General features: G+C 40.9%; 1 long non-coding RNA gene across 1 annotated transcript in view; it reads right to left on the reverse strand.

The window, feature by feature from the left end:
* Positions 1 to 1,283: 1,283 nt before the first annotated feature.
* The window catches only part of LOC139437598 (uncharacterized), an 89,739-nt gene continuing 68,832 nt past the window's right edge, over positions 1,284 to 22,190 (reverse strand). Inside the window, exon 2 of the long non-coding RNA XR_011647428.1 lies at positions 1,284 to 2,450. This is a non-coding gene — a long non-coding RNA (uncharacterized lncRNA). The remainder of the gene's footprint in view (positions 2,451 to 22,190) is intronic.

Consider the following 22,190-nt stretch of genomic DNA (forward strand, 5'->3'; position numbering starts at 1 on the left):
ATACTTTTCAAGTGTTTTAGTAGGAAACCAGTGACTTGCCTACAAGTATGAAACACAACTACGTAGAGCTTCTGGGGATGTTGACCAGACCCTCCACATCTTAGGCAGACCAATAAGCAGTCTTATTTTAAGGCAGGCATCTTGCCTCGTCCCCATTCCAACATGGATTCCGTTAGTCTGAGGTGCTGCAAATAGAAGAATCCCTCTCTCCAAATCTTTGCGGATCTTTTGCACTGCACTTACCCCTGTGGCCTCACCTATGGCTGAGTTTACACCCATCCATACAAATCACCCTGTACTCTATGGTTCTGCCTCTGCCTCTAGTCCTCTAGAAATCCTGCTTGCCTCACTTGCTGTGGTCATCCTCTACATGGTCATAAAAGTGGGGGAACATATCCCAGAGGTTGTGCAAGAGACGACCCATTACAATGTAAAGAATACTATATATACATATATATAATATATTACATTTAAATATATAAATATATATATATGTTGGTGGTACATAAGCAAGTGATTTTTACTAGGAGTAGTACTTGAAGGTGTTTGGAGACAATTTCTCTTTGTCACAACTGTCCACAGGAAGAAATTAGGGGGGCGCTAGGATGAGGCCAGGATGGTACAGTGGTAGGTGGCATGGAGGCAAGGGAATGAACCAGGTAACTTCCAACCCTCCTTGGTAGCCCCAATAATTTAGTGAAGAGAAAAGAGATAAAGCTCTGATTCTTCCTGTGAAGTCACATCCTTGAACCAACTGCAAAAACAAGGAATCTGTTGGGCATCAGAATACTGCTCAGTATTTTGCTAAGTGCTAGGAAGAGATCATCTGCCCAATGCATCTCTTGATGTTTTCTGTTATTTGAAAGAAAACAAGGAGAATATAAAAAAGACAAAGTTTTCTTGTTGATGGACATCCTGCAGAATTACCTCCAACTCACATGTTGTATCAATACACATCTGCTGCTTTTCCTACTGTAGTGTTCAAGGAAGTCAAGCTACAGAAAGGTTAATTACAAAGCTGCGGGGGGTTGGGGGGTGGGGAGGGGGTCACAACATCCTTTCAGAACCAAGTGTCCCTGGCTCCCTTTCTTATCTCCCCTCTGGACTGAAAGACAGGGCTTTCTACTCAGAAATACTCCATTACCAATCTCCCTCTCATCTCCTATATTCTCAGACTCATCCCTGATCCCTTTGAGCGCACAGAAGCTACAGAGGTCTGGGTGTGTGCATGTGTGTGTGTATGTGTTTTAGTTTTCTAAGCTGCTTAAAGCAGATACCATGGCTTAAACAATGGGGATTTATTAGCTTACAGTTTTAAGATCAAGAAAAATGTCCAAATCAAGCTATCATCAATGTGATGCTTTCTTCCTGAACACCAGCTGGTGGCAATCCTTGACTCCTCTGCGACATGGCAAAGCACATGGAGACATCTGCTGGTTTCTTCCTTCTCTTCTGGGTTTTCTTGCTTCCAAGGCTTTCTGTCTTGCTGTAAGAATTTCAGTCTCTCAAAATGGACTCCAGTAGAGGATTAACTGCACAGCCATCTTCTCTAGAAGGTCACTTCCATAATTGCTGAACATAATATATTGTCTACAAGCAAACTGCTGAAAATGTCTTGTAAAAATTTAATTTCCCTAATAAAGCAACCTTCCAAATTCACTAACAACAACAACAAAAAAGATCTATGCTGAAGTAGCTGGGTCACCCCTTAACTGAAGTAGCCTCATCAGAAGATCTTAGTTACAATGGGTCTATACCCATAGGAATGTTTTTCTGGGGTACTTAGAGTTTCAAATCACCACAGGGGATGTTGATCAAGTATACTCTGGGCTACAGTTGGAGGAACAGAGATAGCCCAGAGGCAGGCTGGGCCTAAATTAAGAATCTTGAATGATATTGCAGGGACAGATGCTATATATCCTGCCATAACCCACTAAATGGACCTGGGGAGAGTGTAAACTACAATGTAAACTATAATCAATGCAGTTTAACAGCGCTCCAAAATTTATTCACCAAATATAATGAATGTGTCACAATGATGAAAGAGGTTGTCGATGTGGGAGGAGTGGGGGGTGAGTGGGGAGTGGGGTATATGGGAACCTCTTATATTTTTTAATGTAACATTTTGCATGATTCTATGTATCTTAAAAAAAAAGAAAACAAATTTTGCTAAAAAAAAAAAAAAGAATTCACTTTTAGAGATTTCCATTTCTAGAACATCTTGCCCAACATAAAGTGAGGCTTTCTGTGGCTTGGGCTCTGCCTTCTCAATCCTCTCAGGAAAGAGAGCCTTCCTCAGTGCTCTCAGAGCTTTCCCACTGAATGTCGTGCTCTGGGAAGTGGAGGCCTGTTTAAGCTTCTCAGTTCCTATGTCCAGTTCACCAATGATTGCCACACTTCTTTCTGTATTCCAAGATGGTCAATTTTCATCTTACAGGTGGATCTCTCCTCTGCATGAAAAAAACATTCAAAAATCACTGATATGAATAGAATACACAAATTCATAAAGTCAGAAATTAGATCATAGGTTACCAGGGGCCAGAGTGGGTTTAGGGAATAGGAAGTTGATATTTTCCATTTGGAGTGATGGAAAAATGTTGGTAATGGATGATGGTGACAGTAGCACAATATTGGGAATATAATTGAGAGCACTGAATTATATATTTGAATGTGGTTAAAAGGCAAAAATTTAGGTTGCATATACATTATGAGAATGAAAATTTAAAAAAAAGCAACAACAATGTAGGACTGAACAACACAGTGAACCCTAATTTAAACCATGGCCTATAGTTAATAATAAAATTATATAAATGTACTTTTATCAGGTGTAACAAATGTACCACACTAATGCAAAGTGTTAATAATAGGGTGGTGTATGGCAACTCTGTATTCTATGCTTGGTTTTTCTATAAACCTACAAGTTCTCTAATAAAAAAAAATTAAAAATAATTTAGAAAAAATATTAAAAGGTAGTTGTGAGGTATCCAGGACTATACTAGGCAGGTAAGGAGTGAGACAAAAAGTGAGCTGAATTATTCTGTATAATAAAGTAATGACTTTTGGTATTTGCTACTGTCAGCCTCTTAGTGACTAGAGAAGAGAATTGGGATTTAAAAGACAGACTTGGGGCAGAGGTCTAAGAAACATAGAGTGGGGGGGTGGGGAGGGGAAGCCAGGATCTAAGGAGAGAACTGAGCTAGTGCAAATTCCTCCTGTGAGGGATGACCTGTCAATTGGTAGAAACAGAGATATCTGGCATTCCATTTGAAATTCTAAATGTCACACCTTCTCTACAAGTCACGAGTGGCATCTAAATAAACAGCAACCTTGCCTCATAGTGCTCTGAGGCAATGAAGGTGAAATGGTGATATTTATTTCTTGAGGTGAAGAAGGGCAGAGAGAGGCCAGTGGAACCAGAAGGCCAGAGGGCAAGTTGAATACTGAGAATCAAGTGGGAGGAGGAATGTGAAATGACTGATGATCCTGCGTCTTTGGACATCTTGAAGAGGATACAAGCAATCATATTTAAATTTAAATAAAAGGGATATCCCATAGAATAGAGGTCTTAGGGACATTTGAGTAACAAACATGATCATTTCCCAGGACTGCAGCCTCATCCAACCAATATGTCTCATTGAGAATGTCATTGGTTCTCTGGTTAAACTCATCAGGTCATGTGAGAGTGAAAGCAACTAGTTGAGGATTGGTAGAGTGATGGTAGGGATCTCACAAGCTGAGTGACAGGAGGCATCCTAAACTTGCTCTTCCCTTTCTACCCTGTGGAGTTCAACTCAGTTGTAGGCTGATCCAGTGTGTCCTTCTCTCCAAAAGGAAGAGGCAAGAGACTGGCCCAGCCTCCGACCCATACAGGCTCCCTCTCAACTGTGTGGAGGGGACATTCCCTGCAGGGATGGTCCTCCTTCCCAGCTCCTGCCGCCTCCACCCAAATTTGTTAGAGCACACTCCAGGATGAGAAGTCACATCCCGGTGTTCTAGCACAGCTCTGCCCCTAAGTCACTGGGCACTCTTGGGCACCTTGCTTTCTTTCCCTGGACTTCAGGTTCTGCACCTGTGCAGGGGTGAGTTTTATTCCCCAGTCCCCTTGGGCCTACTGTCCTAGAATCCTAAATCATCAATGCCATCTATACCACTTGGGTTTAGATTAGCAGTTGTGATGGTCTCTGGAGCCCAGATATGTTTTCTTTTGGTCTGTCTCTCACAATACCAAGTTGCAGTTCCTGTCATCCTTTCCCTGTAGCTCTTCTAATATCTCTGACAATTCTCTTTTGTCATTTTTCTAAAATAAAATTTTATTTAAGTATATCATTTATACATGAACATACATAAACAATAAGTATATAGTAAAAGTTGTGAACTTATAAAACAAACAAGCATAACATCACACAGGGCTCCCATATATCACCCACCACCAACACCTTGCATTGTTGTGAAACATTTGTTACATACTATGAAAGAGCATTGTCGAAATATTACTATTTCGAAATATTACTAACTATAGCCCATATCTTACATTTGGTGTATTTCCCCCACTATTTTGTTATTTTTGTTTAGAATGCCCATGGTTGATTACTTTCTTTAAGTAAAAAGTTCTATTTTTTTGCTTTAAAGAGAAAAATATGAAGACATTTATATACTCTTTTTTTTCTGATTTTTGTTCTTCTTTCTTTTAAATGTTACATTCAGAAAATATGAGGACTCTTGATTATGTGATGCATTAGGGATTGAAACGTGTTAATTAAATATTATTAAAATAAGACATGCATATAGTAAAAAAAGAAAATCAAACAGTCCTAAAATGTAGATAAGGAGTGAGTCTTCCATCCCAGGCCTACTCCCCAGAGGTAACAACAGCAATGTGTTTTAAATGTTTCTTCCAGAAATTTCCAATGTTATACAGGTGTATTTCATACATATATGACCTTCTTTACACAAATGGAAGTAAAAGAATATTTTTCACTCATCTTCATATCATTGTGGCTTTTTAAAATCTACTCATTTCTGGGATTTATTTAGTGTCCACCACACTGTCTTGTGTAATAGACCTTCAATAAAGATTTTTCTGAATGAACCAATAAATCAGCAATACTGAAACTCTACATAGGGTAATCAGACAGACTACAGAGAAGCTTCTAGATGCAATTTTTGTAGAAAACAATTTTTGGAAATCAACATTTCAAGCCTCCTCTCTTTCTCTTCATTCTGTACTTGTGGATCTGTCCCCACCACCATTTCTTGCAATACTGCAATGAAGCCCCTGGTTTCTTGCTAAGGCAAGGTTTCCCTCCAGACCTTTCCCACCCAACTTTCAGAGTTGGTTCTGAACCATGGTTCTGAAGTGCACATTTAATCCTTTCACTCCCTTTGAACACCACTAGGGGTTCCATTTGTCTCCAGGATAAAGTACGGGAAATTTAACATAAAATATAACCCTCTATTGGGATCTTTTTTTTGAGAAGAGAATTCCTAAGATTCAGAGCTTTCCTTTCCGTAAAGGCATGTGCTGTATGTTCCTTCTCTGGAGGAACAAATTAGGTAGATAAAGAACAGAGAAGTCATGGGCTAGAAGCACCAGGATTAATGGGGCTAGGGGCATCTGGAAGGACAGTAGCCACCCCTTTCCCTAATATACACCCTCCCTTTTCTTTATCAGCTTCTTCAGAAATAGTAACACTTGCTCATTCTTACTGCTGTTTCAACTTCTCAAAAATTATATGTGTCCCCAAAATCAAAATTCATTTTAAAAGCTCCAAGCCAGAAATTGGATTGTTGGATGTCTTTTGTGTCAAAATCATTGTTAGAATATCCAAATAGGGCAGCCCAGGCAGTTTAGCTCAATGACTCTTATTACCTACACAATTCTTTGAAATGCAAATTTATCTAGCCTTAGATCAAGTTAATTGCCATAGACAACATTTTCTTCAAAGTATCTTGAAAAATAAGGTTTACCTAGTTTTTACAATATGCATTGCCCACGATGGTCCATTGTGAGGAGAGAAAGACCCTGCAGTGATGCTTTGGTGGAGAATACTCCCCACCCGTTCATGCCCTCCCCTACTTACCATTGTCATTTCTTGTGGATCCGCTTGATTCTTGAACTTCATGGATATATATTGCTCCCAGCATGTACCAGGCTCTTCCCCTCTGCCTCAAATCCCTATCCCAACCCCTCTAAACTTCCTTTTGGAAGTTTTCCCTAGCCCCTTTGGGTAGCTTTAGCTAAACTTCTGTCTTTCATACTGCCAGTGATAGTGAAATCAAGAGAGTGGTTTGTGACCATTTAAAAAATACAATAGAGTAAAACATTCTAAAGTGTATTACCCACAGTAAGGGCTTCTCGCTGTGTGTGTACTGGTTTGGGATATAAAGTCAGTGTCCCCTTCATCTTATGTCACCTCACACCCACATGGTACAGACCCTTACTTCTGCACTTTTCCTACTCCACTGGCAATCATTTAATTCCTCTCAGCCCATAACTTTCCAGCCCACAACTCCTGAAAAGTGCTGGGTTGTTTTTGACTCTACATCCACTGCCCCTTGCTTAATGCTTAAGCTTTGCCAGACGTGGTATAACTTTGTGTGAATGGATGACATATATTGATGACTCATTTTTTTTTAAGCATACTAATAATTCTTAATCAGTCCTTTTTTTACATTTTTAAAACATTTTCAAATAGTATAATTTTTTTAAAAAAGAAACTTTAGATTATATAAACGTTACATAAAAAATATAGGGGGTTTCCCATAGACCCCACTGCTTCCCCCTCCCATACTTTCCCCAAGTAACAACAGCCTTCATTAGAGTGGTACATTTGTTACAATTGATGAACACATATTGAAGACTTGCTACTAACAGTGGACTATCGTTTATACTATAGTTCACACTCTGCCCTGCACAATTTCATGGTTTTTTAAAAAATGTATAATGGCTTATGTCCATCATTGCTATGTCATGCAGGACAATTCCAATGTCCCCCAAATGTCCCATGTTATACTTATTCTTCCCTCTCCCTCCCCTCAAAAGCTCTGGTGGCCACTGCCTTTACATAAACAGAACATAACTTTTAGCAGCAAGTCTTTACATATACTGCTAAGGTTGCTTTTTGTTCTCAGACTCCAGATGTTTTACTATTTTTTAAACATATATATTTTATTTTTTAAAAGATACTTAGTTTACACAAAATGTTACACACACAAAAATAAAGGATTCCCACATGCCCCACTACCCACACCTCCCACCCTTCCTCACATTAACAACTTCTTTAATTAATGTGTTGCAATTCATGAACATTTGGAGCATTGCCTCTAAGCATGGATCATAGCTTACATTGTCACTTACACTCTCTCTCACTCAATTCTGTAGGTTATGGCAGGATATATAATGGCCTGTATCTGTCATTGTCATGTCATTCAGGACAATTCCAAGTCCCTAAAAATGCCCTCATATTACACCTCTTTTTCCCTCTCTCTGCCTTAGCACCTCCAGTGGCCACTGGTTCCACAACAATGATATAATTTCTTCCATTGCTAGAATCAGAATAAGTCTATAGTAGAATATGAGTAAATCCGTGCTAGTCCATATTTTATTCCCCAATCCTGAGGATTCTTGGATAGTCATGCCCATTCCACCTCTAATTGAGAGGAGACCTCAATCCCATATGGCTGACTGATGGGACTCTCTTGCTTGCAGTTGTAGACTCTCTCAGTTCATTGGTATGGTGGTTGTCCATCCTTACCTCCTTGTTAGTTGTCCTGGAATGGGTCCAATGAACTGAAGAGTAGGTGTTGCAACTCCGCTGAGGCTTAGGGCCCAGCTGGCACATGAACTACCCAAAGATTTAAGTCTCTTGAATATATACCTAACAACTCCAGCACCAACTATAGATTCACATTGAAGAGACAGATGAGGCATGTGTAGAGAAGTCATACCTGAGTCCAACTCAGTCACATTTGGGAGAACAAATTCCAAAGTAGGGCTCACTAGCCAGGCACCAAACTTTGGAGCTATCTGCCATGACCATAGGACCTGGATGTCTCCAGAGCCCTCAGAAGCCCCACTATTTGGGGCAGTACCTACTTTGGCAGTCTATGAGATCCTGCTGAGACACGCTTAAGCGCAAGCCTTCTGATGACCTACTGACTCATTTTGAAGTTTCTTAGCCATATAAACTTATTTGTCTTTACCTTTTCCCCCTTTTATTCAAGGTATTTTATTCCAGTTGCTTTGCTAGTTCGTGCTTGGTAGTCATCCCTCAGTGTGAGGGAGGCTCATCCCTAGGACTCATGTCCCATGCTATGGGGAAGGTAATGCTTTTATATACTGAGTTTGGCTTAGAGGGAGGCCACATCTGAGTATCATGAAGGTTCTCAGGAGGTAACTCTCAGACACCCGAAAAGTTAAATTGCAATTTCAAGAGCAAAGGCTCGTAAATTGCAATTTCAAGAGCAAAGGCTCATATTGATATAGTCATCAATATCAAGGGTCCATTAATGGACCATCCTTCTTCACTAGTCATTGCCTGTGCACTTGGGGGATTATTGCTGTTCCATTAGAGAATGTGGAAGACCTCCCCAGGATGGGAATTCAATATTCTTTTGGTTATTATGTGCCACTGTGACAATGCCCCATGAACATTTGAACACATTTATGTACCTTATACATATGTCCAGATGAACTTCCTCCCATGTATCCCCCATCACTGACACCCCACACCAATGATTCTCCCCTGCCACAGTTGTAACCCTTCTGTGATCCAAAACTTCTCCAAAAATGAAGTCAAGAATATTGCCAAATACAATTAATAAGAAAATGACATAATAATGATAGGTTTAAACATAAGAAATAAAACACATAATAATTTAGAAAAATTAAAACTAAAATAAAATTTAAAATTAGAATATTAAAAAGTAATGAGAAATAGTAAAAATTTTTTTGATGTTTTGCCTTTCATCACAGTAATATCTGTCATCCTGTGTGTACAGTGACATTTTCTTCCATTTCTTCCCCAGTGTCTTACTTTTTTTCATTTTGTCTTCAAAGAAATTTTAGGTCATAATAAAGTCATATACAGAACACAGGAAACTCCCATATACCCATGGTAATCAGTCCTTCATGATGTGAATTATTAAGAAATTTTTCTTTAAATGCCATTTGTTTTTGTGTGTGTTTGTGTTTCTTTGAACAGTGAAAATACAAATGACCACACTTTGTAAGGCTCAGTCAACTGCAGAAGAGGTCATGGAGAATGGTGGCTCCCTCTCCTACAGTAGGATTAGCATTAATCCCAGTCACGTCACATTGTAGCCTCTTCTTATGGCCAGACACTAAGAGCAGTGGAGTCTGTTCATTGCTTGTTACCTTTTTTGATCCATATTTTAACTTTTATTTAAGTATAACACATAAAGAAAGATACATATCACAACAATGTAACTTGATATATTTTCACATCCTGAATATGTCCAGGATCCAGTGGGGTGCATTATTGTGTGGTGGTGAGGTTATAACATCAATCCACAACTCAAAAATCACATACAGGGAAGCGGATGTGGCTCAAGCAATTGGGCTCCTGCTTACCATATAGGAGGTCCAGGGTTTGATGCCCAGGGCCTCCTGGTGAAAGCAAGCTGGCCCGCACAGTGAGCTGGCCCAGGTGGAGTGCCACCCCACACGGAGTCCTGTCCCCCACAGGAGTACCACCCGTGCAGGTGTGCTGGCCAACGTGAAGAGCTGACATAGCAAGATGATGCAACAAAATGAGGCACAGAGGAGAGACAATAAAAGACTTAGCAAAACCAGGGAGCTGAGGTGGCACAAGAGAATTATCACCTCTCTCTCACTCTGGAAGGCCCCTGGATTGGTTCCTGGAGCCACCTAATGAGAATACAAACAGACACAGAAGAATACACAGTGAATGGACACTGAGACAATGGAGGAAAGGGGAAGAAATAAATAAATAAATCTTTTTTAAAAATCACCAGAATAGTGGGTGTCTACCTGTCTAGATCCTACACTCTCTTTCCTAGCAGTGGCACCAAGCAGGACAAGTGGACAGGTAATTCTGTGACCTGATCAGAGTGGGCAGGTGGTACTACAGGCCAGAAGGACTCTGAATCTCAGGCCAGCATGGAAACCCTAATGCTCAAATTATTTTTCTTACAACCTCACTCCTTTGAGGCACAAATTCATCCACATATATTTGCAGAACTCCCTGTTGGGTGCAGCTGAATATAACATAAGTGGCTGCACCTCCAGCTGCCATTCATTTGCCCATTGCATGCTTTGTTGTGTTTTCTTCATTGTAATGTCATTGCTGTGGGAAGGGATGGGGCAGGGGATGAGCTTCAGTTGTCCTCTGCTCCATTTGGCCCCAATTTTGTTCTTGGCTCTTCTTGCATTTGGGCATCACAGGAATGTAAATACCATTCAGTTTCTTCTGAAATTGAATTCCCTGAATCCTCTGACTTCATACATTCATTTCTATTTACAGCCCCAGAACATTCACCTACAATATAAGAGATTTCCTCTCTGAACAATACTGCCCACTCAGCAATTTATATAATCAGAGGAGGAAAAAAGCATTTCATTAAAAAACAAAATAAAATACCAACAAAACAAATTGCCCTTGAAAATTGCTTACGAAGGCAGTGCCACAGTGGACACCCACATATTTTCTCTCAATAAATCCAACAGAGTCAGGTGGTTCTCTAGGTGAGCAACAACCTGTTATCCGACAAAAGCATCCCTTTGAGCACTGGTCACTCATATTCAGGCAAGGTGTGGATATCCTGAGTTTACCTGAAGGAAGCTCCCTCTGGATTCCAGGGCTGCAAACAGTAACTACTAGCAGAATGCCCTGGTTGGCTGAACCTCTTTGTGCCCCTTGCCAAGTAAAGTTGAACGCTTGGGCTTAAATACACATTTGCTTCAACTCTCGTCCATATAACTCTCTGTTAATATAATGTACAATGACGGTCAAATTTTAGCATATAATACACATAGGACTGGAGAGAGGTGTGTAAAGGTGGTGAGAGTGCAAAGGGCCTAATGACCTGTCATTCCTCAGGTTCATCAGAAACACAGACTGACCCAATCAGGAGTGGTCAGACCCTGCCTGAGCAACCATGTAGAGACTGGCTGGTCTCTGAGTCCACCAAAATGTGGGTTCTTCAGGATCAATTGGCCTCAGTCAAGTGAGATTAATTTTTAAAGGGATTAATCAAGATCTGTTTACTATACCTGGTATGAGGAGGATTATAACACTTTTCCCTCAAATAGTCCTCTTTTCTCAGGTATCCACAAAGATGTCTCTTCTCTTGAATGCATTCTGCACACTACACTCAACTCTGACTTCTCTTTTTCTTAATCTTGGATTTTTCTGTTTCATTTACAGTGAGAGGGAAAACATCCTTCTTTATGTAAAAAGGAAGAGAGAAAAAGAGGTCTGAGGATGAAGTACAGTTTCAAGAAAGGAGAAAGCAGAAAGCTGTGCCAAAATTCTGAGATTCTAAGTCAGATTTCCAGCAATCTCAATCCTTTGGAATATAATCAAGAAACTAAAACAAAGAAGAATTTTAGGGAATTGGAATATCTGTTACAAAGTTCACAAACTTCACTAGAGAAGAGAGACTCTCAGATTTCACTTGGAGCCTATGTTTCTTGCTTTAGGCACAATTCCAACAAGCATAGATATATGGTTTTCTATTTCAGAGGAGATTAGCAGCCTTTCCTAATCACTCTTCCTTGCACTGATTAAGCACTTTATATTGACTCTTATTCCATTTATATTCTGTATCCTGTAATATTAAGTTCCAACTATTTTCCTGCCCTAGTCAGTATGGTTTCTTATGATTTATTCATGTCTTTCCAAATAGCCAATAAACAAAAGAACAAAAGAACACTGTTTCCTACCCTTTGTGAGTCCTCCATCTCCTCTGATCTTGTTGATATTCCTTGTTCTTTCTTCTGTACATTTAGATAAAAGTGGTATAAAAATTAGAATTGCAAATATTTTATTTCATTTCATTCTAATCAGGAAACACAGTGGAACTCCAAAGGCTATAAGCCAAAAGAAAGACGCTGAATCTATAGTTTATTTTTGGAATAACCAGTTCCCAGTTAATTTGCTCATTAATATCATGAAAAATGTGAACAGGGAGTAGTAGAACTGCCCCCAACCTCAGCATCATCCCCTTCCTTACATAATCCTCTACCCTCAGCATCATTCCCACCCTCAACATCATCCTCCACCCTCAGCATTATCCCTATCCTCATCATCTTCCACCCAAAGTATCATCCCTCGCTTAGTGTCATCCCCACCATCAGCATCATTCCCCATACTTAGATCACCCTCCACCATCAGCATCCTTCTGCATCCTTAGAGCACCCTCCACCTTCATCACCATCCACACCCTCAGCATCATCTCCATCCTCAGCATTATCCTCTACTCTTAGTATCTTCCCCCACCCTTAGATCATCCCCCATCCTTAGATCATCATCTACCCTCAGCTTCATCCTCACCCTCAGTATCATCCTCTATCCTTAGATCATCTTCCACTCTTGGCATTATCCCCCATCCTTAGATCATCCCCATCCTCAGCATCATCTTCCACCCTCAGCAGCATCCCCACCCTCAGCATTATCTTATTTACTCTTGAGCTCATCTCATAGAAGTCCATTTTCCTTGGTGCAGCTCACCAGACCCTTCAAGATCTCAGCTTCTCCCTCAGCTTCTGCTCTTGCTTGGTCACCACTTTCACTCTATATTCTGGACGAAGTGAACTACTTTCACTTCTGTAGACTGGCTGTTCTCTTTCACCCCACTCTTCTCCTGCCTTCCCCATAATAGTTATTGACATCCTCACCTACTCAGATGCTCAAGCTAAGTACTTTGGAGCCATCCTTAAGTCCTTCCTCTCTTTCTTTCCATGCGTTCAATCCATCAGCAAGTCCTACAGGCAATACCTTCAGAGTTCAGCCATAATCTGATCACTTCATGCCACTTCTATTGCTCTCCCCCAAGAAAAGCTACCATTGTTTCTCACCTGGGCCAGGGCAGTAGCTTTTCATCTCATCTCCCCACTCCTGCTCCCCTATCATCAATTTTCCATCTAGCAGCCAGAATGATCCTTTTAAATTATAGGTCACGTGATCCATTCCCCTTTAATGGTCTTTCATTCTGGATAGAATAAAACCTCAAGTTCCTCTCATTTAATCTGGTCTTTGCTTACCTCTTACCAGACTCATCTCCCATCATTCACTCTCTTCTCTCTACTCTACACACACTGGTTGCCAAGTTCCTTTCCACTTAAAAGCCTTCACCAGCCTCCTTTCCCCCAAATCCTCACATGGCTGAAACTTTTCATTATTCAGGTCTCAGCTCAATGCCATTTGCTCAAAGAGGCCCATACCAACTGTGCTACATATAGTGAGGTTTTCCTCTTCCACCAATCTCTGCATTCTATTACCTTACTCTATAATCCATATGTAACACCTATCACTGTCTGAAAATATCTTATCATATTTGTTGTTTAAAATTGTCTGTCACACTGTACTGAAACAGGAATTCCATGAGGCTCTGGACCTTTGCTGATCATGTTCACAGTGTATGCTTTCCTGGCCTATTACAGGTGCTCGATAAATACCTGTTGAATAGTGAAAGCTATTGCCTCTGAACAGAGCATACACACCCCCTTCATCTGGCTCTCCTTGACTCTCAAGGTGGACATCATTCCCACCTCTTACCTCAGAAATTCCTACTCTCTCCAAGCCCAGAACTCATCAGGAGCCAGGATGTTTCCTTCTCTGCAGGATCCCAGCCACCTCTACACATACTTCAGGCTGCCGCTTCCTCACCATTGCTTCAACTAACAATATCTTTCCATCTGCTCCCATCTTCCATAAATTAGTAAAAATGTGATGGCTGCCCTCCCAACCTCTTCATTTTGGTGAGTTTAAGGAGTATCTCTTATCTCACAAGTTCAGTCTGCCATCATGAACTGGAACTTCTCTATAAATATGATTTTTAATTGAGCTCATTATACCTACTAAGGTTTTCTTCTCCAGTAAAAGATAAAGAATTATAGGTTAACCTAATTTGGCAATATATATTCGAGACTTAATCCATATAATTTGACTCAGCCATTTCAGTTCTAGGAAACTATCCCAAGGAAATAACCCCAAATACAGAAAAAATTTAATGCACATGTTTAGTCTGCTAGGCTGCTGATATGCAGACACGTTAGATGGGTTGGCTTTTAAAATGGGGATTTATTAGTGTATAGGCTTACAGTTCTGAAGCCATGAGAATGTCCAAATCAAGGGATCATCAGGTGATACTTTATCCCCAAAGACCAGCTGTCAGTGATCCTGAGCTCCTGTCACATGGCAAGTTACATGGCAGCATCTGCTGGTCTCTCCCTCCTCTTCCTAGTTTTGTTGCTTTCAGCTTTTGGCTTTCTCTCTTTTTCTTTGCTCCAGTAAGAAGATTAACACCCATCCTGGGCCATGCCCTAACTGAAGTAACCTAATCAAAAACCCCTTAACTGACGTATCCTAATCAAAAGGTTCTGCTTAAAATAGACTTACACACAGAGGAATGGATTGGCCTTAAGAATAAAACAATCATACACAAATATGTTCTATTCATAACAAAAAAAAGTATAAATAGCATAAATATATTAAAACAGGAAAAGTGAAAAACCTAGTAGAAAACCTTAGATAATACTTCCACAGTTGTTCTCTCACAAAAACCAACCCCATCTACTTGCCAGCCCTACATCTGACAAGCTAAGTCCAAATTCAGTCATCCCTGGGGCAGTAGTTTTCAACTGCTTTCTCTTTCTCTCTCTCTCTCTCCTCCCCCTTCCTTTCTTCATTTCTTTCTCTTTCTCTTTCTTTCTTTCTCTCTCTTTCTCTCTTTCTTTCCTTCCTTTCCTTTCTTTTCCTTCCTCCCTCCTTCTTCCTTCCTCCCCTCTTTCCTTCCTCCTTTCCTTCCTTTTTCTTTCTTTCTTCCTTTGCTCTTTCCCTTCTGTCTTTCTTTCTTCCCCCCCCCTCCCCTTTCATTTTCAGGTGTGGGAGAATTCTTTTTTCAAAAGGAATTATGAAAATAACCCAAATGCAAAACAAATAAAAGTAAAGATCTTCTGAGTGAAGCCTGGTGCTGTCCTTTGAAGCAAGTTGAAACATACCATCTGGAGTGATCTATGGGAAAATCTTGGTTTCACCATGTTGACCCTTAACATTTACCAAGTACACCTTTTCTGTAGTGTGGGGTGGGGTTGGGCACCAGGCTGACCCTGAAGTCTGAATGAAATAAGCCATGATGCCCAGGTTGTTCACAATTCACTACATATATAGAATATATATTCTAACATATTGAGAATGTGCAGGGTGTTGTGGGAGAGTCTGTGCTTCCAGGCCAAGTCCTAGAGCTGTGGGTTAAAGCTTCTCCATTGAAACTCACACAAGCACAGTGACCAGACACACATTCCAAAATGTGGGGCACCACCACCTTATATGTGCACCAGTGTGTGGCTTCCTGATCCCATCTGGGTTTTCAGCATCCCCTGATGTCTCTGAGAACACTCCTCATGCCTGCTGATAGCTCTTAGAAGTTGAATTCCTTCCCCCAATAACTCTGAATGTGTCACAGAAGGGCTTTCTACACTACTGGTGGGAACCAGTGCAAAATGAATCTCTCCGCATGCCTGACCCTGCCTTATGTCCCTCTACCCCCACCTGATTCATGGCAGACAGATGACCTCAGGGGACTGCAAAATCTGTGCTGGGATGTGCTTGGGTTCTGGATGTGTGTAGGTAAAGCCTCCCACTGAAAGACCCCCAGAATTTACCACAGTGCTGTAAGCCCAGAGCCATCAACTTGCCTCACCACAGTTCACCACCAGGTGCCCACCTGATCCTGATCATCCAAGCACTCATTCCCAGACCTGAAGAGGGGGTGAAGGCAGAACACCAGCTCCAAGTCCCCAGCATGTATTCCATTGTCTCAGCAAACTTCACTTAGAAATTACAAATTCAAGGATTAAATTATGAATTTCAAGAGGGCTACTACCAAGCATTACACCAAGAGTGTGGCCCTGTGTAACTATACTGGCTGTTTGTCCAGGAAACTAGCCCTAGGTTACAGGCACCTCCCCTGAGGGCCAGCAGATGGGTAATGGAAACTGTATACTTTTCAGAAACATGTGAGCACGTGGGGTACCTGGGTGCAGCACCTGCAGCTGCCCACAGACTCTAAGAAGCAACCCTTAGTTACCAGGCAGAGAAGAGAGAGACATTTCAACACAACAGGCCTGATTCCTAGTGGGATACATAGACTCTGACCACCACTTATCAGAAAGGAGACTGAGTTACTGAACTGTCAGTAAGGAGGGCAAATTTAAGATGGGTCTTACAGATTACACCCAAGAGTCTGCATCCTCTCCCCTCCTCTCCTCGCCATCACCTTGTCTTATTCCTAGGATACATGCAGGTCAATTCATATGGCCAAGGCAGCAGCTACCCATGCTCCGAGGCAGGGCTGCTGCATGCAATCAGACAGATTGTGTATAAAACTTTTTTAAAAAAATTGAGACAGTGGTGGTTTTTTATAACTCACAGAAGCCTCCATATGGGCTAGCAGCAGCCTTGTGAGCCATTCCCGTGGTAGCAAGGCTAAAAGTAGATGACTGGGAAAATATTAATGCTCTGTTTTATTTCTAACACTAGAAATGACCTCCTGAGTTTTCATTGTTAGGATTTGCTATTTGAGTCTAAATAACTGTGACCTGAAGGCATGAACTAAATTGATGACTGCTTAATCTTGAGAAAGGTAAGAGAAAATGTCACAAAGAAAGAGGCCCATAATTGGATAGCTCAGTCAAACAAAAGAGAGAATAATGAAAGTTTCAGTTTACCAGGGATCTGTTCTATGTCCAGTGCTGTATTAGACCCTTTATATATTTTATCCCACATGTTTTACCTCATCTGTTAGCTGAAATTTTCAGGAAGTTTTACATTCCCAGAGAGGTCTGGGGGTTGAACACCAAGACACTGGAGACTAGAAAGCCTCAGCAGACTTGCAGCTCCTACGGTCTGGTTTATTGCATTACCCTGGCCAACTAACAGGGAGGTGAAGAAGGTCAACCACCATACCAGGGAGCCAAGAGTGCCTACAGCTGCAAGCAGGAGAATTGCATCCATCATCCATGTGAAATTTAAACCCCCTCTTGATATAGAGGGGGAGTGGACATCACCATCCCAGGGTCCACAGGATGGAGGAACAGAGTATGGATTAGAGTGGACTTATTGATATTCTACTATGGAACTGTTGTGATTAGTAATGGAAGAATTGTAGCATTGATGAGGAGAAAGTGGCCATGGTAGCTGCTGAGGGTAGGGAGAGGGAAGAAGAGAAATGATGTGGGGGCATTTTCAGGACTTGGAGTTGTCCTGAGTGGTACTGCAGGGACAGATGCTGGACATTGTATGTCCTTCCATGGTCCACTGGGTGGACTGGGGAAGAGTGTAAACTACAATGTAAACCACTATCCATGTGGTGCAGCAGTGCTCCAAAATGTATTCACCAAATGCAATGAATGTGCCACAGTGAAAGAGGTTGTTGATGTGGGAGGAGTGGGGTGAGGGGGGTGGGTTGGTTTATGCGGACCTCATATTTTTTTAATGTAACATTTAAAAAAAATAAAAATAAAAAAATTCAAAGTACATTTTTAAAAAAAAGGCTAGACAGGTGACATTAACCTTTTACTCTGAAGTTTGAATCTCTGGGGTCCTCATGTCTCCAGAGGTAGGGTCCTAACAGTAGAAAATATTAAAGAGAAGAATAAGAGTGGAGACAGGGCATAATATCTTGAGCCATGGAGTTGGTAATCAAGATGGAAAGCCCATCTCAAGGAACCTGAATAAGATGTTGGTGCTCAGAAGGCTAGTTGGTGAACTCTGTGGGCTGCACAAGAAATTACACCCAAGCCAGCAATGCTGAGTCCTACGGTGTACCAGGTCCTTATATGTTTTATCTTTTTAGTCCTCTTCACTTCTTTTCATTTGTTCAACATATTTCTATCAAGAATTTTCTAAGTGCCAGAAACATTTTTAGGTGCTGGGGACACTGTGGTACTCCAGACAACTCCTAGCATCCAAGAAGCTAACAAGGAGCTAAGTATAAAGAAAAAAATAAAAGGAAGTAATGAGATAGGCAATGTTGGCTTTGTGTAGAGGACGGTGCTTTCTTATGTAGTGTGACAGTTTGAATTGATGAATCCCAGAAAAGATTGTTTTTTAACTAATTCATTCCTGTGGGTGAGACCCTTTGCAATGGATTCAATTAAGGGAGCTTGATTATATCGCTTTTGATTGGACTATGACAGTGAGATAGGTTGGTTCTCCACCCTCTTATTGGAACTTTATATAAATGAAGACACAGAGAAAAAGACACTGTCACTTTAACATGGCCATGTGAGAGAGAGGACTCCAATTTTCCTACAGCTGCAAAAAGACAGAGTAGCTCTGAGAGGCTCAAGGAGATGAGACCCGGGGAGAAATTTCTGATTGTCCACAGTTGAGCTCCAGGAGAAAGTAGAGAGAAACTGGCAGGCCCACCATCTTGCCTCACCACATGGCAGGACTCAGGATCTTCTAGCAGCCAACCTTTGGTGAGAAGCATCTCTGATGATGACTTGATTTGGACATATTCACAGCCTTGGAACTATAAGCTTTTACACCCCAAATAAATCCCCTTTTAAAAGTCAACCCATTTCTGGCTTTTTTTACATTGGCAGCCTTTAGCAAACTAAGATAGGTAGCGTGGTTGGAGAAAGTGTCTTTGGGAGCACAACATTTGAATTGAGAAATGAATGACCAGGAAGAGCAAACATCAGGGCAAGAGAGAATAGGACAGTAGCATTAAGTACAAAGGTCCTGAGCTAGAATGGGCTTGGTGAGTTCAAGAATAGAGGGGAGGCCAGCATGGTGGAAGTGTAGGTCAGGGAGGGGAGAATGGGAGGAGGTAAGATTTGAGAGGAAGGTAGGAACTGAATCTCCCAGGTTCTGGTGAGCCCAAGTGGTGGATTTTAAACAAGGGACAGGCATGGTCTGATATACACTAAAAAAGAAAAGTCCCTTTGGCAGCTATGTGGGGAAGGTATCAAGGAAACTAGTTAAAGAGATTCCTATAGTGGCCTAGGAAAGATTAAGGACCCAGGGTAGACTCATGATAGTAGGGATGGACAAAAGTTTCATATTTTAGAGGTAAAACAGACAGGAATTGCTGAAGGATTGGATATATGAGGATACGAAAAGACACAAGTCAAGAATAATGCCTAGATTTTTGACTTGAGCACTGGATAGATGTTGACATTATTTACAAAGGCAAAGATAGCTGGGGGGGGGTAGTAGTTATGGGGGGACATATAGAGGATCTAAGCAGAGATGTTGGATAGGCTGTCAGATACGTAATTCCTAATCTTACAAGAGAAGGACAATTATATCCCCATTTCAAGAATGTAGAAATGAAGTTAAGAGAATGATACCCCAATATAAGGTACCACTTATACTTGAAATCAGTTTTACCTCTAAGCAATTTTAAAAATGAGCCAATTTGCAAAATTACAGTCTTCAAATAGCTGATTTGTTCTTTGAAGAAGTGAAAGACTTGATTTAAAAATTTTGATGGAAATTGGATTACGGAGGGGAGGAGGGGAAAGATGGAATCAGAGTAAGCTCACCCACATCATCTCTCCTACAAAAAATGGCTGAGTAGGGGACAAAATCCTGCCTGAGTGAGCTGTTTAGGGAACCCACAAAGCAGGTGGCTTCAGGGCATCAATCTGGAGAGAGCGTGCCTTGATTGCTCAAGGTAAAACCATGAGTTTCTGGCACTTGAGGCTGGACTTGTGCGACAGCTAAGCCCATGCCTCAGGTCAGGAAGCTGCAGCATTCCCTGACCCTTGCTGGTCAGTCAGCTGGAAGAGACAAACTCCAAGAGTGGGAGGGTTCTGGTGAGGGGTGGAGAGGGAGCCCCTGAGTGTGGGTTGTATTGTCTGGACCCCTTGCTTGAGGTTCAAGGAGCATATCAGCTGGCTGGAGGAGAAACTAGGAAGAGGGGAGAGGCAAATCTGCTGAGGCAGCCTGATTTACCTGATGTCCCAGGGATGGGGAAAATTGGCCTGGGAGAAGGTGGAGTCAGGCAAGGGAGGGGGACATTAGGAAGTGCTTAATAAGCTTTCAAGAGCATATTTAGGGTTTCTGGCAAGGAGTGCATGCTCTCTCTCAAAGAGATTGAGAGTCATTTTTTCTGTGGCGAGATAAGTCACCAGGGTCCCATTTGAATTTCAAAAGAGAACTCTCATACAGGTTATTGCTTCCTGCTGCCCTGGGAGAGAAAGCAGTTAGAAAAAAAGGGGGATGGGGAAGAACAGATTCCTAATTATCAGTTTATCCCATTGCAAAGAGTCAATCCTGCCCCAGGATTGAAGAGCTAATCAAACCAGTAGGAAGGTTTGGCTCAGTAGAGGAGTTTCAGGCTTGAATATACAAGGGCTCTAGTTTGATTTCCAGCTCCTCTTAGAGTAGTTACCCACTGGGATATTAAACATCTAGCTGATACTTTAGGACAGGGAAAACATAGACATTATCCTTGTATTAGTTTCCCTTGGATCTCTTATTTTTCCTTAAAAAAAAAAAAATTACCTTTGTTATATAATTTTACTTTACTCACTAAAACCCACTTCAAAATCTGCAGTGATAAAGCTGCAGAGTAATTGATTGATAAACACAGGCAGCCTGAGAAGCTCCACAGGGATTTAAGAGGAAAGTCTCTTTATTCTTAGTGTTAGGTTGAGTCCTTGCTTGTGGGTTTGTTGGTTCATTTTTGTTTACTTGTCTTTCCTTCCTCTTTATCCCTCCTTTTTAAAATTAGGTGCTGCCAGTGTGTTTCTTGTTTGCTGTGTTTCCTCTTCCTTGATTTCCTCTTTTCCATGTGTACTGATTTTGGCTATCAATGCTATCTCTTTTCCTTCCTACATCTTTATATTTTCTGCCCTTTGTTGTTGCTCTTACACTCCACCTCTCTTTGTTTAGGCCCCAATTTTTCTGGCTTTTTAATTCTAACACTTCTATTTTGTTTTCTATCTTTTATTAACTCTTTCTGTTTTTGTCCTTTCTTTTCTCTTTCCCTCTCTCCTAATCACACTGGCCTTTTAATTCATACTATATTCTTCTTCATATTCAGTTTCCCATTTCATTGTAGGAACTCTACTTCTTTATTCCTATAACTTCACACTGCTTACATGAGTTTAATATTTATTCTCCTATGTCTTATACAGTACTTCTGCTAAATTTTACTATCACTATTACTATTATATTTTTTCTTTTCTTACCTCTATTGCTTTCCCTGGCCCTAATCTTTTTCCTTCAAGGGATCTTAGACAACAAGAAGGAAATAGAAGAAGAAAAAGAAAGTGTCAAAGAGAAAATTTAACACACACCAAAACAGCAACTAAATAAAACCCAAGACTAGAGGGAGAAGCTAATCAACTGAACAAACTCATCAAGATAAAATGATGACCAGACAGCAACAAGAAACTACAAACCATACCAATACTCAGGAAGACATGGCCCAGTCCAATGAACAAAATAAAAACCAGGAAGGGGAGCAGACATCAAACAAGTAATCAAAGCTGTCCAAACAAATACCATGGACCAACTTAATGAAGTGAAAGAAGAGATTAAGGATAGTGAGAAAACACATGAAAAGCATGGTCAAGAAATTGTAAACATACACAAAAAGATAAAAGATATGATGGTGATGAATATGGTATCATCCAAGAAATCAAAAATACATTTTCAGCAAATAACAGCACATTTGAAAAGGCAGAGGAAAGAATTAATGATATGGAAGACAGTACATCTGAAATCAAACAGATAGGAAAAAGATTTTTAAAAATCTGGCAGGGACTTAGGGGTTTGAATGACAACACAAAACACACAAACATATGCATCATAGGCATCCCAGAAGGAGAAAAGAAGGGAAAGGGAACAGAAGAGGTTTTGGAGGAAATAATGGCTGAAAAGTTCCAAAACCTACTGAGGAATATGGATGTGCATGTCCAGGAAGCACAGTGCACCCCAAACAGTATCCCAACAAGCTTACTCCAA

This window comes from Dasypus novemcinctus, chromosome 25, assembly GCF_030445035.2.
Source record: "Dasypus novemcinctus isolate mDasNov1 chromosome 25, mDasNov1.1.hap2, whole genome shotgun sequence".
NCBI classification, from domain to species: domain Eukaryota; kingdom Metazoa; phylum Chordata; class Mammalia; order Cingulata; family Dasypodidae; genus Dasypus; species Dasypus novemcinctus.